Source organism: Lolium rigidum, chromosome 7, assembly GCF_022539505.1.
Source record: "Lolium rigidum isolate FL_2022 chromosome 7, APGP_CSIRO_Lrig_0.1, whole genome shotgun sequence".
Taxonomy (NCBI): Eukaryota; Viridiplantae; Streptophyta; class Magnoliopsida; order Poales; family Poaceae; genus Lolium; species Lolium rigidum.
This window is the reverse complement of record NC_061514.1, coordinates 70,012,749-70,027,013: the sequence shown is the minus strand read 5'-3', so window position 1 is coordinate 70,027,013 and position 14,265 is coordinate 70,012,749.

Genomic DNA, 14,265 nt, shown 5'->3' with positions numbered 1-14,265 from the left:
CTTTCGCGTACTTCTTCGGCCCGAAAACCTAAGCTCCAGAGAATAATCGCGAGGAGTCACAACCGCCTCTGCGGGGCGGAAAACACCAGAGAGAAAAGAGCTCTCCGGCAAGCTGAAATCCGCCGGGGAAATTCCCTCCCGGAGGGGGAAATCGACGCCATCGTCACCGTCATCGAGCTGGACATCATTGGGATCATCATCACCATCATCTCCATCATCATCACCGCCATCTCCACCGCTGCACCTCGTCACCGCCGTAACATCTAGGGTTGAATCTGGATTGTTTGGTAGGGGAAACTCTCCCGGTATTGATTACTCCTTGTTATTGATGCTATTGAGTGAAACTATTGAACCAAGATTTATGTTCAGATTGTTATTCATCATCATATCACCTCTGATCATGTTCCATATGATGTCTCGTGAGTAGTTCGTTTAGTTCTTGAGGACATGGGTGAAGTCTAAATGTTAGTAGTGAATTATGTTGGGTAATATTCAATGTTATGATATTTAAGTTGTGGTGTTATTCTTCTAGTGGTGTCATGTGAACGTCGACTACATGATACTTCACCTTTATGGGCCTAGGGGAATACATCTTGTATTCTTTTGCTAATTGTGGGCTTGCCGGAGTGACAGAAACCTGAACCCCCGTTGGTATATCGGTGCAGGAGGGATAGCAGGATCTCGAGTTTAAGGTCTGTGGTTAGATTTATCTTAATTACTTTCTTGTATTTGCGGATGCTTGCAAGGGGTATAATCACAAGTATGTATTAGTCCTAGGAAGGGCGGTGCATTAGCATAGGTTCACCCACACAACACTTATCAAAACAATGAAGATTAATCAGCTATATGAAGCGAAAGCACTAGACTAAATTCCCGTGTGACCTCAAGAACGTTTGGTCATTATAAGTAAACAAACCGGCTTGTCCTTTGTGCTAAAAAGGATTGGGCCACTCGCTGCAATTATTACTCTCGCATTTTACTTACTTGTACTTTATTCATATGCTATATCAAAACCCCCTGAATACTTGTCTGTGAGCATTTACAGTGAATCCTTCATCGAAACTGCTTGTCAACACCTTCTGCTCCTTGTTGGGTTCGACACTCTTATTTATCGAAAGTACTATGATAAACCCCCTATACTTGTGGGTCATCAGTGCACACGGGACGGTGGTACGCGATTTACCCAGCTTCGAAACACCTGCACGATGGCAAGGCCTACTGCTGCTTGTCTGGAATTATCTGGGCGCTTTCGCGTTGTTACAATGAGTTGTGGTTGTGCCTCTAGGGCTCCCGGGATCCGGCTTATAAAGGCGCACGGATCTAGGGTTTACATGGAGAGTCCTAGCCGGATTACAGGTTGCCTAACTACGGTACAATGTCTTGCCGTGTACGTCAAGGATCCGCCTTCCTTCTACGTCGTACTGGATCCGGGTTCCTCATGGGCCTTCACGGATCCGGCCTCCTCCGACGGTCGGTTAGGATCCGGCTTCCCTTTCCTGGGCTGGACTTCATCCTTCATGATCTATAGCAACTGGGCCGCCCAATGGGCCACATGCCACATCACCGTCTGTGGGCCACCCGGGCTTGCCGGATCTAGGCACTGTCGATGGTACACCCATGAAGTATACCCACAATAGTAGCCCCCAGAGTTCTCCGAGATTCACCTCTTGTTTCCGCCTTGCAAACGCCTCGCGTCTTCCGGCAATCTCGGTAACACGGAGAAACTTGAAGAACTCCAACTTCATATTTTCTTCTTTTCCAACTCTTGGTCGGAAAATATCTTTATCCCGCGGGACTTCATCCATCGATAGTATCGTTGCAACATGTCTCCGGGTTACTCCCCTGCTTGGACAAGAGTTCACAGCCTTTCAAACTGCTACCCGGAACCTACAAAGGGTTCAAACGGTTCCGCCAATCTTGGCGCCATTTTCGGGCGATTTGGGCGGTAACTTATCCTTAGCCATTTTTACCACTTTGGGATTTTGACACGTGTCGCTCATCCAACGGCGCGACGCTTGCGTTCCGACCACGGGATGCGGAGCACGAATTTCCTCCCCTCGGCCTACAAATATCCGCCGTTCACCCCTAATCACCCCATTCGCCCCCTTTTCACCTCTCAGCACAGCGCCGCCTCCGAGCTCCTCCTCCGCCGCACCGGAGTCCGCCGGAAGTTCGCCGGAGCACCATCGCCGCCGCGTGTTGTTCTTCGTGTTCTTAAGTCCGGCGAGCCACCGCAGCGAAACCTCGCCGCCGACGACCCCGACCACCGCGGAAGCCATTCCGGTAAACCCTCAAGCTTTGTCTTCTCACCGTAGTCGGTAGGGATGACTAGAGTCTTTAACATAGGATCCGGCTAAGTTTTAACCAGCTCGTATTTTTTTGTAGATGTCTTCTTCTACTCCGCCTCCCTCGTCTGAGCCGATCATGGCAACTCCTATCTCCTCCGCCCCTCCTCCCCTCGTCCCAGTTCGTCTGGAGCCTCGAAAGGACTCCGGCAAGAACATTGAAGGATCGTCAGCCAACCCGGAGGAAACCACAGATGCTGAGCAAATGGAGAAGAAGGTGGAGGAGGCAGCCACCAAGAAATCAAAGGCTCGCAAGCGAGATAACGAAGCCAAAGGGAAATGGTGGCCCTGCTTCACCACGGTGACCGAACTCCGCGACCTCGAGGCGGAGGGTTTCCTAAAACCCGGATCTTGGCGTTCGATCTCTGGCGAACAAAGTCCTGCTCCCGAAGCCGAGAGTGGGTGGTGACCAAGCCGCTCATTGAGCGCGGCTTCTCTTTCCCGCCCAGCAATTTCTTCTCAGAAATCCTGAAGGCGTACGAGCTCCAGCCTCACCATATTGCTCCGAACAGCATCTTGGCCATCAGCAACCACGCAACGTTGTGTGAAGGCCACCTCCGGATAACCCCGGATCTTCCCCTCTTCCAATACTACTTCTCCGTCAAAAAGGAGAAGGTCTCACAGACTTCCACCTGCGGTGGCGTCACCTTCAAGCTCCACCCCGGGCACGTGTACCCTCACATAGATCGTCATGAGTCTGTGCGGTACTGGTCCGGCAACTTCTTCTACCTGAAGGACGTGGCTGATCCGGCTTCCCCAAAGGTGCTGCCAGATTTCAAGGACCCCCCCCCCCCCAGCGAGACTCCGGCATGGACTCAATGTCCCCATCTCTCCGAGTCACCTCAACTGACTCGGGAGATTAGGCGGATCTGCAAGCTTACGGACGAGGGCTTGTCGGGGTAAGACCTCACCATGTCCTGGTTTACCAAGCGGATCCAACCCCTACAACATCGGGACCGCCTGCTGTTCCAGTACACGGGCCGCGAGGATACCATGCGCGCCTCTAAGGACAATCTCTCCGCCGACGCCTTGGACAGGCAGCTCCGGGTGCTGATCAAGATTCCGCCTGACCTCAAGATTCACGTGTGCAATAAGGATATTCACACCAACGGCTCCGGGACCGCGGTATGTTTCCTTAACTTAACTGTTGATTCCTTTTCAGTCTTTGTTAAATTTGTCTAAGTGTTGGCTGGGTAACTTAGCTCGAGGCCCTTGAGGAGAACGATCTCGGAACTCTCCTCCGAGTCCCTCACGCGGGCAACACTGACCCGGAGGTCGCGTCCGCCGCGGAAGTTCCCGAAGCTCCACGTCCCTCCAAGAGGAAAAGGGGTGCTTCCTCCAGCCCAGCCACTAAACGTGCCCGCGAAGTGCTTAGCACAGCGGCTACCCAAAAGGCGGAGGCGGAGAAGAAGCGCCTCAAACTCATCGATACCAGCAACCGAGCTCAACCCGACATCCACCAATTTTTCAGACCATCCGGGTAAGCGCTTGGTTTCCGTCTTAAAATTATTTTGTTACTGTGAATCAACATATGCTAATTGTTATGCCTCTTTTATTTTGCAACAAAAGCTCCGGAAGCCAGCCCCCCAAGATTCCCAAGAAGAAAGTGAAGCCCTCTCGGGCTTCTGTGCCCGTCACACCGGAGGTGGAGGTTCCGCCCAAAGCCTCTTCCACCGCCAAGCCGGATCCGAAGGATGTCATCAACCTTGATGACCTCCCAGAAGAACCAACTGCCGAAACCGGCCACGGCGAGTCCGGCAAGGGCGCGTCCTCATCAGCACCTCCGCCTGAGCAGCCTACCATTACCTCAGCTGAAGCTCCGGCTGATGAAGTTGAGAAGAAGTTATCCCTAAGTCGTACCACCGGCACGCCCCAGACTCATCCTCACCTCTTTCCGATTCTGCAAAAAGTCTCCCTCTCACAGCGCCACGCGGAGATCTCCGCCATGATGGACCAAGTGTGGGGGCCTGCGAACACGGAAGAGCAGGAGCTGAATGACCTCGAAAGTGGTCTCAAGATCTTCTTCGCCATGCACAAGAATGTGCGCCAGGTAACACTAGCACCCAAGCGTTGGCTTGGACACTTTTCCGAGTAACATGTGTGAGCCGATGCTTTTAAATGCGCACCTTAGCGGAAATTTACAATTTTCCCAATCTAAGGATTTAAACTTCTCGGCAGCCCCCAGAATTTTGAATTTCCGGCTAACCACTGCCTGCTTCTCAGAACACGCGTAAACTGCACGAAGATCTGCGCGTCCATGTACTGGAGCAGATGACAGAGATTGAAGGGCTACGCCAGAACGCTGAGAATAGCCGGAAAGCTTTATTGCTCCTGGAGACCCGCGTAAAAAGTTACAAAGGTAAGAACTCCGGATTGCTCACGTATCTTATCAGGAACAAATATAGTGTATAATCTGTGTGGATTTCCGCCTTTCAGAAGAAATTGCCAGGCGCCCCACCATCGAAGCCCTTTCCGCCAAGATCCAAGTTTTAGAGGCTGAGAATGAGTCTCTCAAGAACTTCCTGAAAGAATCCTCTGAGAAGGAAACTACAGAGAAGAAGGAACTCTTGGAGAAACATGCTCACGACATGGCGGAACTTGCTGATAAGCTTAAGAAGAGCTTGCAAAGGGTCCAGACCTTGACGGCGAAGAACAAGCGTCAGGAGGCGGAGGCGGAAGCTATTGACAGGATGATTTTCCGTAAGGACTTTTATGTTTTAACTCCGGCTTCCTCATACTTTGCTTTGTCCATGGAAGAAACTGATTGTGCTTTTTCGCAGCGAGTCTTGGCTTCGAATGGACCAAAGAATCGACCCTCAAAAGGACTGAAGCGTATGATGAGGCGCGGGATTCAGTTGATAACCTCTTCGAGGCATGTCGCGGAGTAGCCAAATCGCTGTCCCTGAAGAAAGCCAAGACCAAGGTGATCGACACCATGTCTAAGCTGATGAAGCAGGTGCCGGAGCTCATCAAGGATTGGTAGGAGTCGTCCGCCCGCGGAGTTGCTTCCCTCGTTTTGGCAACGTGCAAAGCGCATTTCCCAACCATGAGGTTTGCTGATGTTGCGCGCGGAACTCCCAAGGACACCAACATGAGAGCCATTCTCGCGGAGACCCAGGGATATGATCGACTCTTTGTTGGACGAGTTAACCACTCGTTCTGGTACAACAAGCACGATCTTCCCAAGGGCTTCTCTGACGCGGAGGATGAAGAAGAAGGTGTTGAGGAAGGCGACGAGGAAGGCTCCGGATCAAACGCTCATCATTCCGAGGAGGGCTCCGACGACGACTCCGGCGATGACTCCGGCGATGGCTCCGCCTACATAGCTTCCGATGAGGATCAATCCTCCGAATGAGACCTGTCAAACAGTCAAACTGATGTATCATTTTGGCCCCGGAGTGGGTTTGTAATATAACCTAAATTCTTAAGTAGCTAGGGACGAAATACTTATGCATGGGCGGAAAATACTTATCCTGCTATCCGTTTGAATTTTATTTGCATGTTTCGTTTATTGAAAGCAAGTGCTGGTTTTATGTTTTCCGGCTTGCTCATTTGACCTTCCACGAGCCGGAGGACCTTTAGCCGGAAACGCTCGCCAGCGGCAACGAAGCCCAATGGCGATCCATCAATAACCGCGGAAACATGCCCCCAGCGTACATGCCGGAAGTCGCTACCAGGAATCCATGAGTTTGCAACAGAAAATATTTCCACCAGAAAACTTAAGCTTACGTCCAAAAGGACGATTTTGAAAATCACAACTTTCATACACGCCTAGGCGGAAATATCCAGCTCTGCGGTTTTAGTCGGAAAACATACACGATCTAAAAATGAACAAGTAAAGGAGGTAAAAGACTCAAAGAGTGAACCAAAAGCTTTATTTCATTGATCATGTATAGCTATTACAGGGTGTGTAATTCTAAAATTTTGCTAAGTGTGGAAAGGACGTAGCTGTGCAATGTTCCAGGGACGTTCTGTTTCATCGTATATGTAATCCGGATCCTCTCGCTTGCTTTTCCGGTACCAGTTGGCAGGCCTATCCTTTAACTCCCGGAAATCGACAAGGTAGTATTATCCGTTGTGAAGCACTTTGCTAACGACGAAGGGTCCTTCCCATGGAGATTGCAACTTATGATCTTTCACCTGGCGAAGGCGCAGGACCAAGTCTCCGGCCATAAACGAGCGATTCCGAACTCGACGGTTGTGATAGCGTCAGAGCTTCTGCTGGTAGATGGTGGAACGTTGGTCAGCTAAATTCCGAGCTTCTTCTATCAGGTCCACATATAGTTGTCTGGCCTCGTCAGCAGTTTCTTCATTGTAGGCGGAGACTCGCGGTGAATCGTGGATGATGTCGGAGGGGAGCACGGCTTCGGATCCGTATACCAGGAAGAACGGAGTGAACCAGGTTGACCTGTTAGGGGTAGTTCGTAAACTCCACAGAACAGAGTCTAACTCCTCAGCCCAAGCTCCGGCTGCTCGTCGCAGCGGTTCTTCAAGGCGTGGTTTAATCCCGGATAGTATGAGGCCGTTGGCTCTTTCGACCTGACCATTGGATTGTGGATGAGCCACAGATGCGAGGTCAAGCCGGATCCCTACGTCATGGCAATAATCCTTCAATTCTCCTTGTGCGAAGTTCGTGCCATTGTCTGTGATTATGCTGTGTGGGATGCCGAATCTCGTCACGAGGCTGCAAACAAATTTTAGTGCCGTAGCACCATCGGCTTTTCTCACTGGCTTTGCCTCGATCCACTTGCTGAACTTGTCAACAGCGACCAGGAGGTACTCAAAACCACCAGGAGATGATTTCTTTAATTTACCAACCATATCGAGCCCCCAGACCTCCAATGGCCAGGTGATAGGGATGGTCTTCAGCTCTTAGGCTGGAGCGTTTGGTTGAGTAGCATAGTACTGGCAACCTCGGCAAGTTTTCACCAGCTTGTCAGCATCTTCTTTAGCTGTGAGCCGGTAAAATCCGAGCCAAAAAGCTTTTGCAACGAGTGACCTGGGGGCGGCATGATGCCCGCAATCCCCTGCATGGATCTCTCTGAGGATTTCAATGCCATCTTGATTGGAGATGCATTTAAGAAATACACCAGTTGCGCTTCGTTTGTAGAGCTGTCCGTCAACAATTGTGTAGGATCTTGCTCGTCTAGTGATCTGTCGTGCGAGGACCTCGTCCTCTGGCAACTTCTGATCAATGAGGTAGTCTAGGAAAGGCTGTGTCCAGGCCGGAATGATGACCATAACTTCCCTAGCCGGAGAGACTGCCACCTCTGGATTTTCCGGGTTAGCGCCTTTCACCGAGGGTATCCGTAGGTGCTCCAGGAAAATACCAGGCGGAATTGGTTTCCTGCCGGATCCGAGCTTGGATAGCATGTCTGCCGCTGCGTTATCATCTCGCCTGACGTACTTGTCTTCGTATCCGATGAAGCATTTGGTGATCTCGTCAACTTCGTCTCTGTAAGCCGCCATGATGGAGTTTCTGGCGTTCCAGGTTCCGGCTACTTGTTGTGCCACCAGGTCGGAATCTCCACAGCAAATGATGTGCTTGATCCCAATTTCCTTAGCGATGCGCAGACCATGTAGTAGAGCCTCGTCTTCCGCCATATTATTTGTAACTTCGAAGTGAATCTGTAGGGCGTACTGCAGTTCTTCTCCGGTAGGGGACTTCAGGGTGACTCCGGCTCCCGAGCCTTGATGCTGCTTGGATCCATCGAAGTGCATGACCCATGTTTCTGGTTCCGGCTCCAGATTAGCATCCGGAGCTTCTGTCCAATCTGCAACGAAATCTTCCAAGATCTGGGACTTGATCGCAGTCCTGGCTTTGTAACTGATGTCGAAGGCGGATAATTCAATGCCCCATTTTGTTGTGCGTCCTGTGGTGTCAGCGTTGTTGAGAATTGTTGATAGCGGAGCCTTGCTCATGACTGTTACTGGATGCTCCTGGAAGTAGTGCCTCAGCTTCCTGCTACCTAAGAATACACCATAGGCTAGCTTTTAAAAGTGAGGATATCTTTGTTTGCATTCCGTCAGTACCTCGCTAATGTAATAGACTGGCCTTTGGACTCCATACTCGTGACCTTCTTCCTTTCGCTCCACTACGATGACGAGACTGATGACTTTGTTAGTAGCTGCTAGGTAAAGGAGCATGGGCTCTGACTCTTCTGGGGCTGCTAGGATAGGTGGGGAGGTGAGTATTTCCTTCAACCCTTGGAGTGCTGCATCTGCCGCGTCGTCCCAGACAAATTTGTCTGTTTTCTTCAGCAACTTGTACAGAGGTAGCGCCTTCTCGCCAAGACGGATAACAAACCTACTGATTGCTGCGACACAACCAGTTAGTCGTTGCACATCTTTGAGACAAGTTGGCCTTTTGATGCACAGGATTGCCTTGATTTTCTCCGGGTTAACTTCAATGCCCCTGTTAGAGACGATGAAGCCAAGGAGTTTTCCGGCTGGAACGCCAAAGACGCACTTCAGCGGATTCAACATCATCTTGTACCGTCGGAGGTTCTCAAAGGTTTCGCTGAGGTCGCTGATCAAGTCGGATCCTTTCCGGGTCATGACCGCGATGTCGTTGACGTAAGCGTGTACGTTCCGGCCAATTTGGTCCTTCAAGCACCGCTGCATCGTACGTTGGTAAGTGGCACCTGCATTTTTCAAACCAAAAGGCATGCAGACATAGCAGTAAGTGCCAAAAGGGGTGATGAACGAGGTCGCCTTTTGGTCGGACTTCTTCATTCGGATCTGGTGATAACTGGAATATGCGTCAAGAAAACACAGAAGTTCCGCCCCTGCCGTCGAATCAATGACTTGGTCAATGCGCGGCAAGGGGAACGGGTCCTTCGGACAATGCTTGTTCAAGTCGGAGTAATCGATGCACATTCTTAGTATTTTAGAATTCTTTTTGGGTACAAGGACGGAATTTGCCACCCAATCAGTATGGATAACTTCTACTACAAAACCTGCCTCTAGTAACTTTGCTAATTCCATTCCTATGGCGCGGCGCTTCTTATCTCCAAAGCGTCGCATAGCTTGCTTCACCGGTTTAGCCCCCGGATTTATGTTGAGGTAGTGCTCGGCGAGTTCCCTAGGTACTCCGGACATGTCAGAAGGCTGCCATGCGAAGATGTCCATGTTAGCGCGGAGGAACTCGATGAGCGCGTCTTCCTATTTGGCGTCCATGTTGGCTCCGACCGAGACCTGCTTAGTGGTATCTCCTTCCTTGAAGTCGATCTTCTTGGTCTCTATCGCGGCTTTGAACGAGGTTTTCTGTTCGGAGATCTGCTTCTTGGTGGTGTGCATCTCTGTTGGGTTCCACCACGGCTCTGTAGCCTTGCAGCTCCTCTCCAGATATCACAGACTCTGCGAAGGCGGCTTCGCCTAGCTCGCACTCGTGAGCCTTCTTATAGTCTCCGGATACGGTAATCATACCATTAGGACCCGGAATCTTGAGCTTGTTGTAGATGTAGCACGCTCTTGCGTGAAACTTGTGGTAGGTGGGCCTGCCGAAGATGACATGGTAGGAGCTCTTGAAGGGCACGACCTCAAACGTGATCTTTTCTTCGCGGAAATTATTGATGTCGCCGAAGGCCACGGGAAGTCTGATGCTGCCGAGGGAATTTGCCTTTTTACCCGGAACCACACCATGAAATTCAGTGGTGCTGTGTTTTAGCTGTTCCTTGGTAAGGTTCATCCGCTCCAGAGTCTCCAGTTACATGATGTTCAAGCTGGCTCCGCCGTCCATAAGGCACTTGGAGAAGTCGTACCCGTCAATGCGGGGACTTACAACCAAGGTGTAGCACTCTTTCGGGATGACAGTAGGGTGGTCCTGTCTGTCAAACGTACACGGAGTTGTGGCGGCACACCTGACATACTGCGGCACAGCCGGAACTGTGACGTTCAGGATCCGGAGAGCTGACTTGCTGGCACGGACTGTTGGGGTTCCGAGGAAGGTGTGGTACGCACCCGCGCTCTTTTTGACGAAGGGGTTGGGTTTAGCTGCGGATCCTTCCTTGGGATCCGGCGAAGCATCATCCTCATCCATTGCCTCGGAACTGTCTTCCTCTTTGTCCTTGTTCTTGCCCTTGCCTCCTTTGCCGCGTGGGCGGTGCTTCCGGGCTCGCTTGTATCCTGCTTCCGGGTCAGCTTTGAGATCGTTGACCCACTTGCAGTTGCGGTTAGTGTGAGTGGACTTCCCCGTAGCCGGATCCAGATGGGCCAGGCAGGGCATGTCTCTGTACTCCTCGTAAGTTTGGGGGCGCGGGTTCCGGCAGCGGTGACCTCGTCACCACGCTGCTGGCCCCTGCCGGCTCCGCCTCCGCGACCGCGGCCTCTTCCGCCTCCTTGACCTCCGCGCTGGAAAGCCATGGCGACCATCTCGGATCCGCCACTCTTCTGGTCATCGGGGGGATTTTCCGCTTGCTGCCGCTGCTGTTACCGTTATCACGGTTCTTCTTCTGCTGATGCAGGGGAATTGCTGTAGCTGCGAGATCTCCGCCTGCGTCGTCATCGACGGCAGTGTGATCGCTGGCGATGGTGATCATGTCATCTAAAGTCAGTTTATTTGCGTTGACCAAGCAAGTGAGCTTGTGCCGCAGCAGTCCTCCTCTCTGCAATCCACCTATAAAGGCGTGCATAGCTGTGCGATTATCGACGTTCTCGCACTCGTTCCTGGTTGCTAACCATCGTGTGAGGAAGTTCCTTGATGTTTCTCCCTTCTTCTGGATACATGCCTGTAGGTCGCTTGTCGTGGCAGGTCTTTTGTAGGTGCCCCTGAAGTGCTTTTCGAAGGCGGTCTTCAGGTCGAACCAGCAAAAGATGGAGTTCTTCTCGAGGTCGCTGAGCCAGATCCGGGCTGGACCTACAAGGTACAGCTGAAGCATGCGGTAAGCGATATTAGGGGTTCCTCCGGCGAAGGTTACTGCATTGTAGTAATCCTCAATCCAGGTATCCGGCCTTTCCGTGCCATCATAATTCTTCAGGTTTCCAGGTAGCTTGAGGTTCATCCTTGGCTTTGGTTCCTCTCGAATCATCCTGCCAAAGCACTTTGGGCCGATGTAGTCAGTTTTGTATTCGTTGAGACGTTCCCGCGCGTCACGCGAGCCATTGCGGGGGGATTTTGAGCGTGAGCGAGATCTCCGGCCACCGCCTCCACCTCCACCTCCTCCTCCACCGCTGGGTGGTGGGGAGGGAGATCTGCGAGGGGGCCGATGCGACCTCTTGCTTCCGCCTTCTGATTCTCCTCGCCCTTCGCGATGCTGACTCCGGCTTCGGTGGCTGCCCTCACCATGGTGCTGGCTGCCTTCGTCGTTCCGGCTTCGGCGGGGCTCCGGTTCGCGTTCTTCGTTCCGACTCCTCCTGGGCTCGGGCTCGCGATCATTGATCTGGCTCCGGCGAGGTTCCGGCGTACGCTCCCTGCTCCTATTCCTTGGAGGCGACACGTTGTCGCGGATATTGATTCCACCAGGCCCATGGGGTTTGGTGTTTCCGGCTGGGCTACGGCGGCGAGGAAGCGGAGGACGTGGGTATCCGTTAGGCGGAGGCGACGGATTCCGGTACTTGTCCCTACCAGTGTACTTCGCATCCTTTCCCTTTTTTGGATCTGACGGAGGTGTCTTTGATGGCACAGGGATTGGATTTGGGTGTTCTCTGGTTTTCCTTCTGCGTTCCGAGGATCCGGTCCGTGATTCATCATCGCGATGACGATTGTCATAGGCGTCCTTCTGCGCGGTAGAGATGCAATGATCCGGGTTGGATTCCAACCTGCGCGAAGTATCTGCCTTGCTCTGCTGCTTCATTGCTGAGGCAACGAGCGTACGGACGTAGTCGATGTCGATCTCCTCGTCCTTCTTTTTCAAGATCTCCGCAGCCTTCTTCATGTTATCCTTTGGAGTTGCGAGTGGCTGTTGCTCGGTGGGAGTTGCGAAGGTGATCTTGCGGGGAGTTACAGCTTCTCGCCTGATCCTATCCGCCTCCTGTTGAGCCTCGGTGATCTTGTCCTCCCAGTGCTTCCGGAGTTGCTTGACTTTTGCTAATGATTTGTCCACCTGACGCTCTCGCTTGAGAAAATTGTCCACGAAGTTCGCGGCCTCCTTCCTCTCGTCTAGCATTGCTGCTGCGATGGTGGCGAACTTTTTTGCTGTTGCCAGCATCTCCTGCCTTTTGGCTTCTAGAGCTTCCGCATCTGCTGCGTCTTCAGGAGTTATGGGTTTGTTGAGGATATCCGAGTGTGCGATTGCCTCCATGCCTGCCTGTTCAACCAGTTCTTCTGGGGACAGGACTTCCTTCTGCGGTCGTTCCCGCGATAGCGGAGATCCTGCATTGGATGGCTGTGGGTCGGAGTGGGCATTCTCATCTTCTGATTCCCGCTGATCTAGAGCCGCCAAGGTTGCGAGAACCTGCTTAGGCTGGGCGGATTCAACTTCAGGCTGATCATCGCCTCCGATTCCTTCATCTTGCGATCGAACTCTTCAGTATCCATGGAGGAGGTATCCCCGGAGATTGGGCTTAGGTTGCCCAGGATCGATTCTTCACCCGGAGCGTTGCTTTCTCCGACAGACCTCCCGCTCGATCCGGAGCGGCGCTGTTTTCCGGTGCCTCAACCTGCATGGGGCCGGCTCCGGCTTCTTGAGGGGCGGCTCCTGTGGTATGGGCTAAGAAGTGCACGAAGTGACACCTTTGCTTCTCTAACACCTGGGAGACCCAGGCGGATCTGCATTGGTCTTCCACCTTTATTTCCTGCTCAGGGGCGGATTGGGTGGGTTTTGATTTTTCCAGATCTAAGGCGGAATTTTCCTTAGGAAATTCCTGCATCTCAGATCGGATCTTCGCGACTGCGTCCTGCTCAGCGGCGGTCGCGTCAGCGTTACTTACCAGTGCGTTCCCGTCGGAATCAACGGTTTCGCCGATGAAGATGTGTATGCCGCCAATTGGGACGATGGAGAGCTTGACGGGGTTGGTCTTAGCCGGAATCCAGCACTCGTCCGGAGGGACGATCGGAAGGTTCCCAGCGTAGAGGACTCGCCCCACAGCGATGGTTTCGTCGTAGCTTCTCATGGCGGAACCCTCCCGGTTCCGGCCTCCAGACGCCGCTGGCCCCACGGTGGGCGCCAACTATCGTTGCCTATTCGACGGTACCTCGGAGGAGAGATCCTCACGAGGGGGAGAAGAAGTAGGGGCCATAGGGCGGAGTGCACACGGGACGGTGGTACGCGATTTACCCAGCTCTCGAACACCCGCACGATGGCAAGGCCTACTCGATGCTTGTCCGGAATTATCCGGGCGCTTTCGCGTTGTTACAATGAGTTGTGGTTGTGCCTCTAGGGCTCCCGGGATCCGGCTTATAAAGGCGCACGTATCTAGGGTTTACATGGAGAGTCCTAGCCGGATTACAGGTTGCCTAACTACGGTACAATGTCTTGCCGTGTACGTCAAGGATCCGCCTTCCTTCTACGTCGTACTGGATCCGGGTTCCTCATGGGCCTTCACGGATCCGGTCTCCCCCGAAGGTCGGTTAGGATCCGGCTTTCCTTTCCTGGGCTGGACTTCATCCTTCATGATCTACAGCAACTGGGCCGCCCGATGGGCCACATGCCACATCACCGTCTATGGGCCACCCGGGCTTACCGGATCTAGGCACTGTCGATGGTACACCCATGAAGTATACCCCCTCGCCGTCAAGCCGCCGCACGCGCCGGAGAAGACGAAGCCGGGACACCGGGCAGCCCTCGCGTCCACCGCGGGGTCTCCCCAGCCACCTTTGGCAGCGGGGGCCGCCGCCACCGCGGCGAGGCCAGCAGCAGTGGTGGAAGAACGGAGGAGGCCGGGGGACCGGTGGCGGCGCGAGCTTTGCTTCCCTCGAGTCGCCCGTCGCCACGAGGGCCTTTTTTACTCGTGCACAATTAAGAAGTACTCCCTCCGATCT